At 38.8% G+C, this 17,927-nt stretch overlaps 1 long non-coding RNA gene across 1 annotated transcript in view; it reads left to right on the top strand.

Annotated features, from left to right (window-relative positions):
• LOC130178429 (uncharacterized) overlaps nt 1-11,614 on the top strand; it is a 51,028-nt gene extending 39,414 nt beyond the window's left edge. Inside the window, exon 5 of the long non-coding RNA XR_008829164.1 lies at nt 11,470-11,614. This is a non-coding gene — a long non-coding RNA (uncharacterized LOC130178429). The remainder of the gene's footprint in view (nt 1-11,469) is intronic.
• The last annotated feature ends 6,313 nt before the right edge of the window (nt 11,615-17,927 follow it).

The following is a 17,927-nucleotide window of genomic DNA, read 5'->3' as shown; positions in this document are numbered from 1 at the left end:
TTCTCTCCTTCTTCCTCCGGCCTATTTGTTGTTTTAGACGTCCAGATTCACACAAATATCGAACACATCTGGAATTAACTTTGCAGGGTTCTCAGCGAGAGACTATGTGGTTATTTTGAATCTTAGCTAAACTCTGACTCTGAGCTCTTTAACCAAACCTCACCTTTACTGTCATTGCCAAGAGTTAAGCGTGGCAATCAAATGTCATCAAAGGTGTCTGGTTATTAAAAGTAAACCTTGCCAGCCGATAATTCTTAATGGCAAGGGTGTAAATTGAATTTATCAAGATGACAAGTTTTACAAGTTGTAACATGTTTTGATTTTGCATTAACAGAATCAAAGCAGGGCACCTCCTCACTAAATTACAGTGAGATACAATATACTTACATACAGGGAAATTTTGTCTCTAATATAAAACTATTTGAAATAAAGGTCCAGTTTTCTCTGCTGTTGAGGTAGATAAAGGAGAAGTTACTATATTTTTATTTTTCTAGATTTTGAATAGACTACTAGAAATGATTTTGGCAGTTACTGGCAATTGATATTTCCACATGTGCAATCGACCCACGCGTCACTGATAATACAACTTCAACTTGTGCTTGACCCATCATGTAAGGTTAGGGTAGTGCAAGGCCTGCATGCAGCGTTGTACAGATACTTGGTGAGTCACATGCAGTCATCAGTTTGTTGTGTAGAGGTCGGTTACATGCAGAGTAGTTTCCTTTGAACTGATTATACAGATATCATGTTGAAGACTATTTACAAAGAGTAATTAACAAATCAACATCAATGACTGCTAACAGTCATCAAACTACTTAAATGATGTCCATGTCGATAACTTTTCATTTATGTCACACACCGCCCCACCCTGCAGTTTGACCAGTAGTTAAATCTATTCTGGGCCTCGCTTAGCGTGTGCAGACTGACCTTTGAACCCTGTTGCAGGTGTACTAGCCATGTTTGAGTGGTTGTTTATATCATCAGACAGAGCTGTGAGATGACCCTGCACCTAGAACTCCTGACTTGTTGTGAACTCTGGCAACTTCCTCTTTTCAGTGAGAGTTGCAGGTTTGGAGTGATGGTGATTATCTCTCATCAGTCAGCTGAAATGATTTTCCATGGAACACACACACTGACACACATGCATGCACGCACGCACCAAACAATATTCCTCTGTGCCAAACAGTCACTCCTTCACTGCCGCACCTGTCAGAGAAACATTATATTTTAATTGTCAGACAAAAATGCAGCTTATGAACAACAGATGGCCCGTGATTGGCTGTAGTGACATTCAGAATGAATGATCACAGGGAGGTTTAGAGGGGACAGAAAACTGTCATTTTAGCTTAACCAGGCGAGGTTACTTTACTACTTTACTCTTACAGGTTTTTTGTAAGATCAATTAATGTAGCCACTCGTTTTTGAAAAAGCTCCGTTTTGGGGGAAAAAAAGAAAAAGAGGGCATTCACCACTCATGTATTCAGTCAATACTTATTTTTTCCATTAAGTCTGGATGATAATATAAATGATAATTTTGATGTAATTTTTCAGTGAAAAGAAATTACTTTAAACGCCTTAAGGCCTGATTTTAAATCTTATATGGTTGTCTATGACAGCAGCGGTGTTGGTGTGGCCTGGTAATAAAGCAAACAATCCAAAAAACAATATTTGAATCACATTTTAATTTGAATATTGCTAAATAGTGATTGCTGCAGGGAAGACACCATTTTATCAATCAATAAGCTCTGCCCACTTCAAACCACAGAGAAGAGCAAAGTACAGACAAAAATACAGACACAGAATTTGGAATAAACACAAGACCCCGTCGCTCATAGTGAGAAGCACAATGAGAAGGTTGTTTTTCAGGGCCTGGTATTTATCAAACGTAACATAAAAGCTAGATTTGACTCCACTACATTACACAGGGAAATGTTGTAATTTTTACAAGCAATACACATGATTATCTAATAAACTGATGCACAATTATAGATTAAAACCCAATAGTGTATAAAGTAATTTTTAGCTCCATCGACCAGCTACACCATTAAATTGCTGCTCAAACATATAGACATCAATATTGATAAAATCACTGAAAGAGACTATTTTTACGTTTTATACTGTAGTGTACTGATACTGATACTGTAGTATATTCCTCTGGTAATACTGCAATAATGCAGGAACATTATTATAATCATTATAGTAACATTATTTTTACATAGAGGCATAACTGCATTTATCTCAGTAATGGGTCTGAGTGGTTGTTCCACCGATGCTTTAGGGGGAATCATATCATGGCTCATTAACAGTTTTATTAGTTGATATAACTTTACTTAAAAACAAAACTGTATTTTTGTTTTACAGACAAAATGAAGGCAAGTATCTTGTGTCTGATGATTTTCCACAAAAAATACATGTTGGATGTACAGAGGTAATTTGGTTAAACTCATTAACACGAGCAGTTAGTGTTGATGTAAAATTATATAACAAGCCGCCTCAGCTGTACAACCTTCTAAACACACAATGACACAAACGACGACTCACATTTGCCCTTTTAATCAATGAGATTTAATGACTGTTTTATTCTGTCCTTCTCATGGCACTATTCATATGTATCACCGTTTGTTTTGTTAGCGTGCAGCGTCCCCATTAATCATGAAGTGTTTCCATCCATCATTTGATTTACAGGAGAGTGAAGCACTTGTAGCAAATGTATCTGGGTACAAAACTCTCAGGGAAATTACGGCCTGAAAACTGAATGGATTTTGTCGGGCTTGTTTTCATCCAGACTGCAGCTGGACAGGAGAATGTAAAGCATACGTTTTGTGTGGAAAATTGTCCTGTGAAGGACAAGAGGTCCAATTACAGAGACAACAGTTATCCGACTGTCTCATCGCAACAAAAGATTTTATGTGAGAATCCTTGTAATTATTCTCACAGGCTGTTTTTAACATTTTGATATTGTTCATACATTGTTGATACAATTTCAGGCTGCTGATTCTTTTTCAACCAGGATTGCAGAAGAGTACTTTGTGATTGGTTATGAAACCTTTTGCCTAGCCTGCTCTTCCATTCATCATTCATAAGACAAGCAGTTGTATTAATTTATCGGGCTGCAAATTTTGGAAATATGGAGTAAAAAACAACTAAACTTCCAACTAGAATAAAAATGTAAAATATATTATGAGAATATATCTTGTATCACAATTCCCTTTAATGTTTTGCTGTGGGGTCAGTTGTAACAGGAAGGTTTGGACAGGAATCGGAGAGAGTCTCTTCTTCCATAACATGAACAATATACTGAAGCTTATCTACTTAATCACATTTTGGAGGTGTGGTCACTTGTACAATGTTACCAGAACAGAAACGAGCATATCCTTTTCATGAGACTTTATAGCAGCTACTGGTCAGTATAAATGTCTTAATTCAACCGAGTCAGTCAGCTGACTCAGATTCTGCAGTTTGTCAATGGCAGGACAGACATCCAGCATTAGGGTTAGCAGTGACTCAGAGGTTGAAAAGTGTAAACTGTGTGTGACCCCTTACCGGCACTGGATTTCACCAGTGAACTGGTTTATTGAATGTTCTTTTTTTCTGTTTACCCATTTTCTGTAATCAGGGGATTAGAGAAACCTGATTTCCCCATGTAGATATCTCCGGGGAACTCATTTCTTGGCCATGTACGTGTATATGTGTGTGTGTATATATATATATACACACACACTGCCGTTCAAAAGTTTGGGGTCACTTAGAAATTTCCTTATTTTTGAAAGAAAAGCACAGTTTTTTCAATGAAGAAAACATTAAACTAATCAGAAATACACTCTATACATTGTTAATGTGGTAAATGACTATTCTAGCTGCAAACGTCTGGTTTTTAATGCAATATCTACATAGGTGTATAGAGGCCCATTTCCAGCAACCATCACTCCAGTGTTCTAATGGTACATTGTGTTTGCTAAATGCGTTAGAAGGCTAATGGATGATTAGAAAACCCTTGTGCAATTATGTTAGCACAGCTGAAAACAGTTTTGCTGGTTAGAGAAGCTATAAAACTGACCTTCCTTTGAGCTAGTTGAGAATCTGGAGCATCACATTTGTGGGTTCGATTTAAACTCTCAAAATGGCCACAAAAAGAGAACTTTCATGTGAAACTCGACAGTCTATTCTTGTTCTTAGAAATGAAGGCTATTCCATGTGAGAAATTGCCAAGAAACTGAAGATTTCCTACAACGGTGTGTACTACTCCCTTCAGAGAACAGCACAAACAGGCTCTAACCAGAGTAGAAAGAGAAGTGGGACGCCCCGCTGCACAACTGAGCAAGAAGACAAGTACATTAGAGTCTCTAGTTTGAGAAATAGACGCCTCACAGGTCCTCAACTGGCAGCTTCATTAAATAGTACCCGCAAAACGCCAGTGTCAACGTCTGCAGTGAAGAGGCGACTCCGGGATGCTGGCCTTCAGGGCAGAGTGGCAAAGAAAAAGCCATATCTGAGACTGGCCAATAAAAGGAAAAGATTAATATGGGCAAAAGAACACAGACATTGGACAGAGGAAGATTGGAAAAAAGTGTTATGGACAGACGAATCGAAGTTTGAGGTGTTTGGATCACACAGAAGAACATTTGTGAGACGCAGAACAACTGAAAAGATGCCGGCGTGCCTGACGCCATCTGTCAAGCATGGTGGAGGTAATGTGATGGTCTGGTGTTGCTTTGGTGCTGGTAAAGTGGGAGATTTGCACAAGGTAAAAGGGATTTTGAATAAGGAAGGCTATCACTCCATTTTGCAACACCATGCCATACCCTGTGGACAGCGCTTAATTGGAGCCAATTTCCTCCTACAACAATTACTATCTGTAATGGAGTGGCCAGCGCAGTCATCAGATCTCAACCCCATTGAGCTGTTGTGGGAGCAGCTTGACCGTATGGTACGCAAGAAGTGCCCATCAAGCCAATCCGACTTGTGGGAGGGGCTTCTGGAAGCGTGGGGTGAAATTTCTCCAGATGACCTCAACAAATTAACAGCTAGAATGCCAAAGGTCTGCAATGCTGAAACTCATTTGATAAATAAAAGTGTGAGTTTTCATGGAAAACACAAAATTGTCTGGGTGACCCCGAACTTTTGAACGGTAGTGTATACATATACATATATATATATATATATATATATATATATATATATATATTATATATATATATATATATGTATAACTGGGTTTCTAATCATCCTTTTACATGTGTATTACGTAACATTAGCAAAGTACCAGTGAAAGAGCAGAATGGAAAGAGAGATCACTTCACGTAGCGATGTGCCCTTGTATTTAAAATAACTCCAGCAGTATGTGAGAAAGCTGAATACTGACGCTGCTTGTATGTATTGATTTACAGGATTGGGTTATCATGCATTTAATGTTGATCTCCAATTACCTGCATAACCTGGTTTCTCTGATATGTTTACTGTGTTAGCATGCTAACACACATTTTATTAGTTATCTTTTATGACTTTCAATAACTGTATTAGACATTTTATACTACCTTTTCAAGTATTTGGTATTAAACCAAGGTACTGGATGAATTGAAATTTTCTCCTGATAATGCATTTAGATGAAGTGTCAGGGGATTACCAAATTTATTACTCCATCCTGTGGGGAACATGAATGTCCATGCAGAATTTCATAGCAATCCATCCAATTTTTCTTTAGACATTTCACTCAAAATCACAAATGTCTGGTCACCTAGAATGTCTGTACAAAACAGTGTCAGTTCAGAGGATCGTTTGTCCTCTGAAGACCATGAAAGTCTGGACCGAATTTCATGTCCAATAGCTCTAAAGATATTTTACTAAATCTAAAAAGTGCAAACTGAGATATTTCACAGGATAAGTGTAAGCTTTGATGGGCTGGTGGCTCTGCAGGGAAAGTCAGGGGGATCCATCCTCTGCAGATCATGAATCTCTGTGCCAAATTTGATGACAGTCTGTCCTATGGTAGTTGAGATATTTCAGAGTGGAACAGATAAGTGGTGGACTGACTGGCCAACGACATTGCTATCTATAGAGCCGTGCTGTTAGCAATCACTGACAATGTTTAATCTGCTGTATCTTAAACTGTCATGTCCTGGAGGAAGGAAACTTTTTATGATTTTTTTTTTTTTTCTATTTGGGAGTCCTTTATGTAAACAATAAAAACCACTAACTGAATCCAGCCCTTCCATGAATGAAAGGAGCTTGTGTGTGTGTGTGTGAGAGAGAGAGAGAGAGAGAGAGAGAGAGAGAGAGAGAGAGAGAGAGAGAACACATGCTTCCTAGGACTTTCAAGGAAGTAACCAGACTACTTAAGGGCTTTAGGATTCCTCCACTTCCGATTGGCTTGACATGTGAAGGCATTCTCTTTGATCCCGAGGCTCAGCCCTGAGAATACAGCAGAGCAGGTGATGACACCTACGGAGAGAGCAGTGCGCTGGAGAATGAGAGGGAGAAACAAAGGGAAGTAGAGTAAGAGAGAGAGAGTTGGACAGATCATAGTGGTGAAAGAGAAAAATGAAGAAGAGAGGGAGGGGGGAGAGATGAAGGAAGTGAGAGGTTACTCTGGAGGGCTTTGGTTACGTAGGTAGAGAATACAAAGTGTCAAGAAAAAAAAAAAAAGGATGGAGAGGTCACTCCATCCAAAGAGCTGCATTTCACTGTCACAGGGTGACAGGTGAGAGGGCCCAGGAGTTATAAAGGGGTGTAACACAGGCAGAGGATAACATGTCACTGAGGGGCTGTACTCTAACAAAAACAATGTAAGGTCAGTACCTTTGCTCAAAGGACCACTTCCTCACTGACAAGACGGAAAATGATCTTACATTTTAGCTTCAAATACTTGTTGTAACACAAGTTTCAGTTCTGCTCTATAGTTTTGCTATAAACTGCATAATTTCCTGGTCACATGATTTTTCCAATGAAAGATGTAATAATGAGAAATGATATCAAATCTCCAGATACAGTATTTACACAGTAGCACTCATATACACATGTACACATTTAGTCTTAATAATATAAAACTTTTAATCATATTTTATAAATAAATATATATATTATTTTATCTCATTTGACATCGGAAATTATACCATTTCTCCTCAGTCAACCCAGAGACATGACGTGTTGGAATCACGGCTTTCTCTTTACAGTGGTAACAATATCTTTGTTCGTGTTCATCAAGGATAAATGTCCATATGAGAAAGACGCATCTTGAGTAGTCCAGCTGTTGCCCGTTGGTCCATGGTGACGGCGTCAACAGAAAGCTCAGGTGCTGATTCATCAAAAGTAGTACCGTTCAACAAAAACAGGTGTAGCCCATAGTTAATTCACTAATCCATGGCAACGTTGTTATTTGTGTCGTCCAAAGCAATGACGGTCATGATCATGTAAATCCCATGGGATTAACATGGGATAAAAAAACAAGATCCATCAAGGTAAATCTTAGTAATCTTAGTTTTACTCTGTACGGTTTTTAACAGTGCTAAGCTCTTGTGTTGAAAAGCTGCCTGACATTTAGACATTAAACCCAAACAAATTTGAATAGCATAACTTAAAAAAAAAAAGTGTTATTATAGCTGAGTGTGACTGCCATTTCTCAGAAGCTGTAAAAAAAAAAAAAAAAAAAAAAAAATTGGCCCAAACATAGAGACCAAATTTCATCACGTTTTCCATATAATTTTTGCTCATTTGAGGTTTTGACCACTAATATGTTCTTTTTTTACTGTCTAAACACCAAAACAAGCCTAAATTCAGCACACAAAAGGTTTTTTTGTTTCTCCACTTACATGGAAATACATTTTTTCAATATTTTTTTCCAAATAAAACATCTTTAACAGTGTAATATAGTATTAATTTGTCTTCTGTATTTCTGTACACAAAAAAAAGTATAAAGTTAAGTAAAACTGTCCTAGTTGCAATATATACGTCCTGAGACACCCAAGTTTTAGAGTATAGAGGATAAAAGGAAAAGTAGAGACGACACCTTGAAGCAGGACGAGGAGTGTAAAGGACGTGTTGCTGGACTATGTGAGGTGTCCTCTGACTTAACTCCTCCTGTCCTCGGGGCAAACGAGGTGTCGAGAGGGCAAAGGTCAAGGCTATCCGTCAGGCTCGGGTGAAACTCATTCACCTGTCTCGGTAAACCTCGCTGTGCAGTGATTCACATCGATACCAGGGTTAATTTTACAACCTTTTAATGCTTTCTGAGAATGACTATAAGCGTTTAATTACATGGAGATTAAAAGTTTGTTCATCTCATACAGTCAACTAAGATGTGACCATTTTAGTTGGAGGTCAGATTCTTAGCAGTTCTACGAAAGGGTGTAGTTGTATTGAAGACACACATTCTCTAATTGGAGACACTGTTAATACAGGATATTTACACAACCAAACTGCACACATTAACTTTACTACATCAGACCATCAGAAGCTTTGAGGTGATTATTCTGGATTTGCAGCAGAGCTTTTAAAACAAAGGCTCATTCATTGATTGTCAGTCAATCATTAGTGAGACATTCCTGATCTGGTTTGGCTTGTACACGTACAACTACTTACAAATGCGTACAAGTGTCAATATTCACATTACAGTTCTGTCACCGAAGCATTTCTGAAACCGATGAGTGACGATGTGCATGTAGGAGAGGAAACTGGTGTCCTTTTGGATGAGACAAAAACATATTGTCAAGTAGAAGATCTCCTGAGGGAACGTCAGCAGCACAACTCGTAAACTTAGTCAGAAACAATCCCAACAGCCAGTAAACATACGCACAACAGGTACACTCTGTTTCTCGCAGTCCTGTACACACACACACACACACACACACACACACACACACACACATAATTTCCCTTGGAAATAATCCAAAATTAGCTCATTTTACAAACTGTGACAAACTTACAAAACAACAGCAGTGAAAGGTAACAGGTTTCTGTTACTGTGTGTGTGTGAGTGTATGTGAGTGTGTGTGAGTGTGTGTGTGTGTGTGTGTGTGTGTGTGTGTGTGTGTGCGCGTGCTAGTGGGGTAGGGGGGTGGGGGGGGTAGAGGGTATATGGTTTCCAGAGTGGATGAGCTCCCGTAAGAAACCAATGAGCCATCTGTCTGGGGAGAGCCTGAGGCGTTAAACCAAAGAAAGGTTCCAGCCACAACAGTTAGCTGTTCTGCCTCTGGGGAGGATTAATGAGGTTGCACCAGCATAAGGCGCATATCACATCTGTGGTATCTTGGTCATCACTTTTACCTGTCTCTCTGTCTGACTGAATTACTTTCTGTTTGGGATGTTTCCTTGTGATAAAACTGGAAAGTGAAAAAAAAAGATGCTAAACACTCTAATTTTTTTTATCTAATTTGATCTAATTTTGATATATACAGTCAATATTGTTTTTTGCAGCTTTAATGTTTGTGTTATTTCTTCATTCATTCATTCATTTCACTGAATAGTGTTTCTACATCCTTAAACATGCCACTACATACAAGTCACTTTTCAAATGAACAGTGAAACAGCGGCCCAGTCACATTTGTACTGTAAATACAATGTCATAGTTTAATACAACAGTATGTACTGCGTCCACTTTATTGCCAGACAAGAATGTCGATGTTGAATGATTATTTGTGCGTGGCAACTGTGTTATGGTTACTACTATTGGATCATTTTCGACAAGCAGAAACCGCATCAGTCAAGCTTTTCCGAGTGACTATACCCAGATTTGTCACGGCATGTCTCGTGATGACAACCATCTGAATTACTCTCACTTGTACTGTAACACCTGTCCATGTTTTATTTCTCTACCTACATGGAATGCTCATGATTAAGCCTGTATAGTATGCATGTGGGAAAACACTTGACTGGTTGCTAGCCACAAGCTAACGCATCAATTAAAACTGTCACACTCACATTCATGCCCACAATCATTTTACAGTTTAAAAATTTGCATGAAAGATGGATCCATAAAGCATAGAAAACATAAACAGACATAAACAGATAAACATTACTAACTGATGAATCACACTTACTGTAAAACACAGCTTATCTTCAGCAATCAGCTGTTTCGACTTTACGCAGGGCTTGGATTTACTTTCAATATCACAATCTTATTTTCAGTTTTGTAAAACAGAAATGAATAAATCTCTTTAGGCTATTATGGTTTTAACATAATAACATAATGAACACTGTGGCTTGCCAGTAAGGAAAAACACAGTAAAAATTAAATGAAACCATAACCTTAAGTGTAAATGGGCCCTAAGATTGGAGACTTGATTGATTTACTTGATTAGATTGTTGCCTAGGACAACAGAACACAAATGCATCATGTAGGCTGCACAAAATAAATAACTGAAAATCTCTGTTATTTCTATTGTATTATTATCAAGATTTTGATCAAAAGCCTCTTTTCTGGTAACTGCTGACTGTATTTTCATAAACAAAGATTTCACAGGTAGATTCATTCAGACACTAACACTGATATGATATTCCCACCTTTTCCCGTAGGTATACAGCACCTTCAATGATGTCATGTGACAGTGGTTTATTTTATCCATCTTGAACATTTCCAACTTGTTTTGCTTTGTCTTTATGATTCTCAGGTAGAATTACCATGGCAACATCTTACTAGAAAGTCATGTTATACTCATTTGTTTCGTAATGTTTCTTTCTTCTTTTTAAATAGTCGCCTCCACTGTTGATTTTCCACGACTGCAGTGATTCATTACTGACAGATGGAACAGGATGAGACAAATAATATTAAACTGCTGCCGTTGTTTATACAGAACATTTGTTTTCACGTCCCTCTTAGTTCTTTTGAAAGAGATGGATATTACAAAAGTGAATTTGACGGAGGGAGGGATGGACAAAATACTGTTCTTTGAAAACAGCAATGCTCATCATGCCGAGGTGACTCACCTTTAATGGGAGAGATTTTTCTCTTTTGTCCATCACGATTTCTCTCTGATGCTTGCGCCACCCAAGAGTCCATTAAAACAAAGGGACTATTGTGTTACTGCTGCACGTTCTGCACTCGTCTGTTATGATGTCATGATAGAGACCAACAAACTGACTTTTTTATTTGCACCTTATTTTTGCTGCGTTGGCATTGGAAAGCTATTCCAGCAAAACTCATAGCATCATTTGTTCAACACTTAAATATGATCAATATAATTTTAGTTGCATAATAGGTGATTTTAGTCGTATAATTTGTGTCTGAATATCAGATAAATGTCTTTAAATGCATGAATCCACCTCGTGAGAACTTTGTGCCGGAACATGAAAATGTGTGTGAGCATGCTGATATCCGTGTGTGTGTGTGTGTGTGTGTGTGTGTGTGTGTGTGTGTGCTAGCCAGCAATGACACAGCAGACTGAACTTCATCACTGTCATCTGTCATCTGCCCTGCTCCTGCTCCATCAGTACTAATGGTGTAATTGACTGTTGGTTTTTCTCTTCATGTGGCTGCAGCAAGAGATGCTATCTGCAAACCACAGGCGCCATTTCTGGACCCAACCAATAGAAAGGAAGAAAACAAAATAGAAAAAAACAACAACAACTGCCAATCTCCTCTCTGGCAAAATGTGTGGTCTGGCAATAAAGCAGTTGTGACGTACTGGACTGCAGTGGTTGCTTTTGCTGTTAATGAGTGGGTGTGTAACAGAGCTACAGTACATTGCTTCCTTTGGATTCAGTGTATATGTCTTTAACACATGGCTTCTTGAATGTAAGAAGTTTATTTTTTTCTTTGTTTAACATTATCATAAATTAAATATCTTTGGATTTTTGATTGTTGTTCGGACAAAACATCTGAAGATAAAGTTGCTTTGTGCTCTGGGAAACTGTGACGGGCATTTTCTCTATTGTCAGACATTTTATGGTTAAAACAATTAATGTGTCAGTCAAGAAAATAATAAGCATATGAAACTGGTAATAAATAGTTAGTTGGAGGCCTTATTGATACCAAGAGGCAACCTCCAGGGTTGAAGCCAACACGGAAGTGACAAAAACTGCAGCTCTTTGAATGACCAGTGGGGTCTGGCTCCAACAGTGAGTCAATCCTCATAGCCTCCCATGTTAAAATGCCCAACTGTACAGCAGAAATAAACATGTTTACAGCCTGGTACAAAAAAAGATTTGGTCGCTATAGCTAATTTCCTCCTTAATGACAACTGTATTGAAGGTGAGCTGCCAAGATGGCGACGGCGAAGCGGTTCACTCTGAGCTTTAAAACCGCTCTTCAACAGCCTATGGGTGATGTCACGGAGGCTGCGTCCATTTTTATTTATAGTCTATAGTTGATACAAATAAAAAGGGAGCATTTGGTTTCTCTAATGGCATTCCTATCAGAACCTGACTGAAATTTAAGTCACATTTTAAAAACCTTACATTTTTACAGTTCCCAAAAATAAATGGTATCAGATACTATCTATTGACAATGAAGAAAAAGCTTTCTTTGTGGATCTTGTAAGGTGTTAGTCTTGTGTCGGCTCTATTTTGATACTGTTACTGGTGCGTGTCCATTTTGATGGTTGGATGTTGTTGTTGATTAAACACCAAGCTTAGTTTTGAAGTGAGAACACACCAGATCAGTTATATAACATAGCTTAATTTGGAAGATCATTATGCAGCTACACCTATGAACATGTAGCCATGCAACATCATCATAAACATGCCAAAGTGTTGATTCCACTGTGGAAAGGTGTAGCCAAAACAATTAAAACTAGTCACAGCAGATTCTGTATTATATAACTGCTCTGCAGGTTCCATCAAAGCAACGGGTACATGACAAAACAACTCAAGCACATGATGTCGTCTAATGAGGCTTCACATCAAAAGCCTTGTTTAAAAAAAGACACATGATTTCCTGACTGTGTGAACATTTGATGGAAAATTATGTGCTGCCTACTTTAGACATGATACCTGTATACAGCTTATTTTACCTTTTCACATCACAAACACACTTTATTCATCAAAGAAGAAAACATAATCACGAGCCACGCCAGCCGCTCTTTCCTCATAATCTCACTTGTGATGATGCATTAATTATCTGAATATTTCGATCAATATACACAAAGGAAAATCTGTTGGTTAGTTTGGTATTCAATTTGAGACCACCACCACACTCACATGGTGTGAAATAATTTTTACAAATATAAAACTTTTTAATACTCTTGTTCCCATAAAAATTAATGAAGGAATGTTCAAACTTTGAGATTTCGTCCAAACATTTTTCATCATGGTCCCACATAGAAACTTTAAACTCATGACCACATTTCATTCACCAGTGTTTCAAATTGTAAATCGAAAGTAAAAGTAACAAAATGTGCATTTAAGGAAGCAACAGAGAGACAGAAAATATTTCCTCAAAGCATTACAGAACCTGTGCGAGAAGATGAAAAGATAACGACCCCCGGCCCTGTTTGTTGTTTAATGCAGTTTATGTGAGCCTTGGAAAAAGATTTGCATCTGAGAGAGATAATACTCACTTTTCTTTTCAACTCTTGTAATAGTCAACTTTATCACTGTCACTATCTTTCCAAACACGTTCTGTGGAAAAATTACGACATGTTTATGTTACATAACTGCTCATCAGAGAAGCAACAGCAAGCTCTGGCTGCAACAATCCAGCTCCAAACAGAGAGATGAAAGCAAATTACATATTCAATGTGAAAGTAAAGAAACTGCTGAGCAAAAAGAAACAGAAACAAAATGTACATGAATAAAACTACCACTTCAACAATAACCAAATGAGCAATTGAAGGCAAAGGAACAAAAGCAATAAGTAGACTGTAACTGAATGACATCTCTGCTAATCTGAAGCGGACAGGCCAGGCAGCTTAGAAAGGCTAGGTGAGATAACGCCTTCTCTCTAACCGAAATCCAAGAGGCCAAGGTCTGATAAGAGCTATGAAGAACTGTCCATCCCTCTGCATGTACTAAGTGGATGAGGTGATAACACAGATCAACACACAGGATTCTTAGAAGACATGACAAAGCATATTGTGCTGATGAGCAGAAACCTTCTCACCTATAGGACCCTAATCAATCATTACTATCATTATTTGCAATTTTCTATAGGAACTTAACAGAGAACTGATCAGGGACATGTACAGACAGATGAAAGAGGAATTTAGCATGGGAATGATCATTTCTCCATAGAAATGAACTACAACTACATCCAAAAAAGACATTGTAAAAAAGAATTTTCTCTCTCAAATTCATTTGCACAGATCTTCTATGTTTGGAAATGCATGTCATGCATCATTCACAGAAACAGTAAGAAATCAGTCAATCAACCCATCTTCCTATTTCCAAACTGATTAAGGAAAACAATCTACTACTAATGTGGGACTTTCCACACACCGGTAACACATTCACATTAATTAATTTGAAACGGCACACATTCATGCACACACACAGACAAAGCAGCAACAGCATATCATTATTATTAGGCAGATACTAACACATACACACACTGTGGGAGCATGGTTAAATTCAGTCAGTCGAGTATTTATTTTTTAATTTGCCGTATTAGTCTGCATATGAGATGATAATGCTGCAACCCTCGTTTGTGCGTAGTGTTATAGATGCTGATGTTCGAGCATTGGAAGCAAGCGAGTACACGTTTTGATGAGATGTTTCTATCCAGACACCACCCAACGTCTAAACTAAAAGTGTTTCCAGTAAGTGAGAACAGGCCTGACACGGATGATCCCCGGTTGTGTGTATATATGAAAACCGCTGTAGTAAGTCAGTCAGTTTTCTAAAAGGTCTTAAATGTTTTGCTGCCACAGATGAAAAAAGACAAAAAAACTAGTTTATAGGATTTCCCGACGTCTTTACTGCAGAAATGAACAAGCCAATAAAATAGCCAATAATAACAGCTACAGGATGATGAGCTCAAAACAACGGTCTGAAAAATGCTGTCTGATAAAAATATTTAGGCTTTGTTTCCAAGAGCCTGACAGGAGAGAGTCCGATTGACCGATAAGCTACACAAATGTTTCACTTATAGAGAGTAATGAGCACTCTCTTCTTCTTTGATTAACAATGTTTCACCATTTTTTACTCTCACTATGCCTTCTGTGTCGACACAGTGTGAGTCACATGACTTCCTCTCTACCATGAAGCCCTGGAAAGAGGTAGACGGATACCCATACGCACAAGGGGCAAAACTCAAATACTGACAAGGGAGGGCAAGGGAGGAGAAGACAGGGTTCTTCAACACATAGACAGAAGGAGCCGGGGATTGAACCACCACAACATGTATCAGTGGTATGGAAAACTATTAAAAATGGATCAGAGTTAATCCATTTGTTGTGGGTTATGTTGTCAGTCAGGTGAACAGTTAGAGAGGATGAGTGAAACCCCTGAATGACCCAGAAACCAAAAAATAATCAGCATTTACATGAATCATTAATTTGGCACATTCAAAGCTTCGTGTGAAAAAATGTTTAAGTCAACGCCAGGCCATGGTATCTGCTATCATGAGAGAGAGGTGAAAATGTGTCGATAAATATGTGTGTATGTGTTTCTGTGTGGACTTCCCTCCGAGTGTGTGCAGCCACGGGGATAGTGCAGCGCATATTACCTCTTTGCTCAAGTTTGTTTTCGGTGTTTTGCTTGTAGAAACAGACTATTAAAGGTTGGAGGCAGACTTGGTCAAACAACAGTTATCTGAAGTGGACCCCATTAGCCTCTCTAAGTGTGACAGGTGAGGGGGCTGGGAGTATTTAGCAAAGTCAGCGAGCACATATGATGACAAATTAGGGGTTAGAAAACTTGTCAAGCTGATTTGAAAAGCCAAAAGATAAATGTGTGTCAGCTAAGCCTTGTTTAAAACACCCAAAGACCGCTGCATGGTTTTCAGAGAGGTTTACACAGCAGAGAAGCAATTAACCTGTCAGGAAACCTGTAGCCTGTTGAAAATTACAAAAACAAATTACAATCATTAGCAAGAGAAAAATGACAAATAAAGACTAAAATGGCAACCCTTCTGAGAAAAACAAACAAACTGTTAAACGGGCTGGTTCCCAAAGATGAGTTGCCAAAGTAAAACTCTTTTAAAATCTCTTTCATTATCAGTGGAGCATCAACGGTTTTCGCTTGATGACAGTGCAGATAAAAATCAGTTGTCTACTTCCTTGAGGGAGTGCAGGGCATAGCCAGACTGACAATGCAGCACTGAATACAAACACAAAGAGTGTAGCTTTTACATTCCTCTAACAAGTGTCTGCAAAAGTCACCATTCCCATAATAAACAGTGTAGGTTTGGAGGAAATATTGAAATCCATGGTTAAAACACAGTAATGTTTGGTCTGTTTTGGTCTCATTAAAGGAGCTTTTATTAGGTTTTGCTATTGTTACATAGCTAACACCAGCAGCTGTCTCCAGAGATGGAAAGCAAAGCAAAGCAAAGCAGCACGTTAACCAGCTAGCCCTGGCCCGTCTCATCGTTTTCCGATAGCGACTCACTGTAGCCTTTAATCTGCCCAGAACACGTACTGCTCGTCAGAGGACGTATTATTACCTCTCATCTTGTAAACGCAAGGATGGCCGAACCTCTTGTCAAGTGACAATCGCCACCACCCACTCCCGACAAGAAACCACGTTCAGCGACAGAGAAAACTTACAAGTAGTCCCTGTAAAGGCGCTTGATTGTCTAACAGCACCTGAAACTTTCTTTACCATGGCAGAAGTTTCTGTAACTTTCCGCAACATCATGTCCACTTTTCGCAGTGATCAGGCAGGTGTGAGAAGGTGAGGAAGTAGGATGGGTTTGAATTTCTCTCTCACACTCTCCTATATCCAATTTTTCTGGAGATTTGTGGTAGACCAGCACCTTAGTCAGACTCTTTATATGGGATAAATACATCACCTGTTTATCATGCATAAACACAGCGTAATATATTCTCTAGGAAAGGGTGATCTCTGCAGATAGATTACAAAATGATAGTAAGTTTTTAAGATGTTTGAATATAGCATTGTTGATGTCCTGTGGAAAAAAAACAAAAAAAACATCCTCTAAATATCAGCTTTTCACACAAAAACAGCCTGGTTTCCAGCTTTGCCACAATGGATATTTTAGATAATCCAATAAATCCAATTAATTTTCCAGTCTACTTGACATTATGAGTGACTGGTAATTACTTTGGTTTGGTTTGAATGTAAGTGCACTAGTCAATCTGGAAGAATATGTTTAATTATTTGTGCACATATTTGTGCATGCATGATTCTGTGTAAGTAGTTTAAATTTGCGTGTGTGCATTTGTGTGTGTGATTGAATATGTCTAGAGGGAGTGCTGCTTGTGAGAATCTAACACTGGCTCTCGCTCTCTTTGAACTAAGCCCTACAGCTGTTCAGGGACTAAATCTCATAATGGCCTCAACAAGAGCCCCATCTTCGTGACAGTCAGTTCAAAGGCCTGGCGAGTTTAATGTACTGTACACCACAATGCACGCTGACGGCAAAACACTGATACACGTGCATGGCATGCGCGGACCAGCGTAAACGGGAAGGAGATTGTTTCTTCTGCAGATGGTTAGCTGGAGGAAAAACTACGAAGGGGGAACAGTAAAGGCAGTTACAGCGTTAAAATGCAGAATTTAACTGCACAACAGCTGCAACAAGGTCAGCAACGCTTGTAATTCGTTATCCATGTTGCATTCGTGACTGATAAGAGCCAATCAGGAGGCGAGGCTGGTGTCTGCGTCCACACTACAACGCAACCCTGGACTTTCAAATTAAATCGGATTCAGCAGAGTTTACAAAGTGTCCGTTTTAGGCGCTCGAAAACTAGTCCACTCCTCATCTCTGCTCGAGGCTACATTAGATGTTGGCGGCATAACACACCCCAATCTCCAATCGAGCTGTCGGCGGGGAGTTGAATTGTGGGAAATGTGGGCACCGGGTTTTCACAAGGAAC

The sequence above is a fragment of the Seriola aureovittata genome, chromosome 12 (assembly GCF_021018895.1).
Source record: "Seriola aureovittata isolate HTS-2021-v1 ecotype China chromosome 12, ASM2101889v1, whole genome shotgun sequence".
In the NCBI taxonomy this organism is placed as follows: Eukaryota; Metazoa; Chordata; class Actinopteri; order Carangiformes; family Carangidae; genus Seriola; species Seriola aureovittata.
The sequence above is the reverse complement of the archived record's forward strand: the minus strand, read 5'-3'. Positions and strand labels throughout refer to the sequence as shown.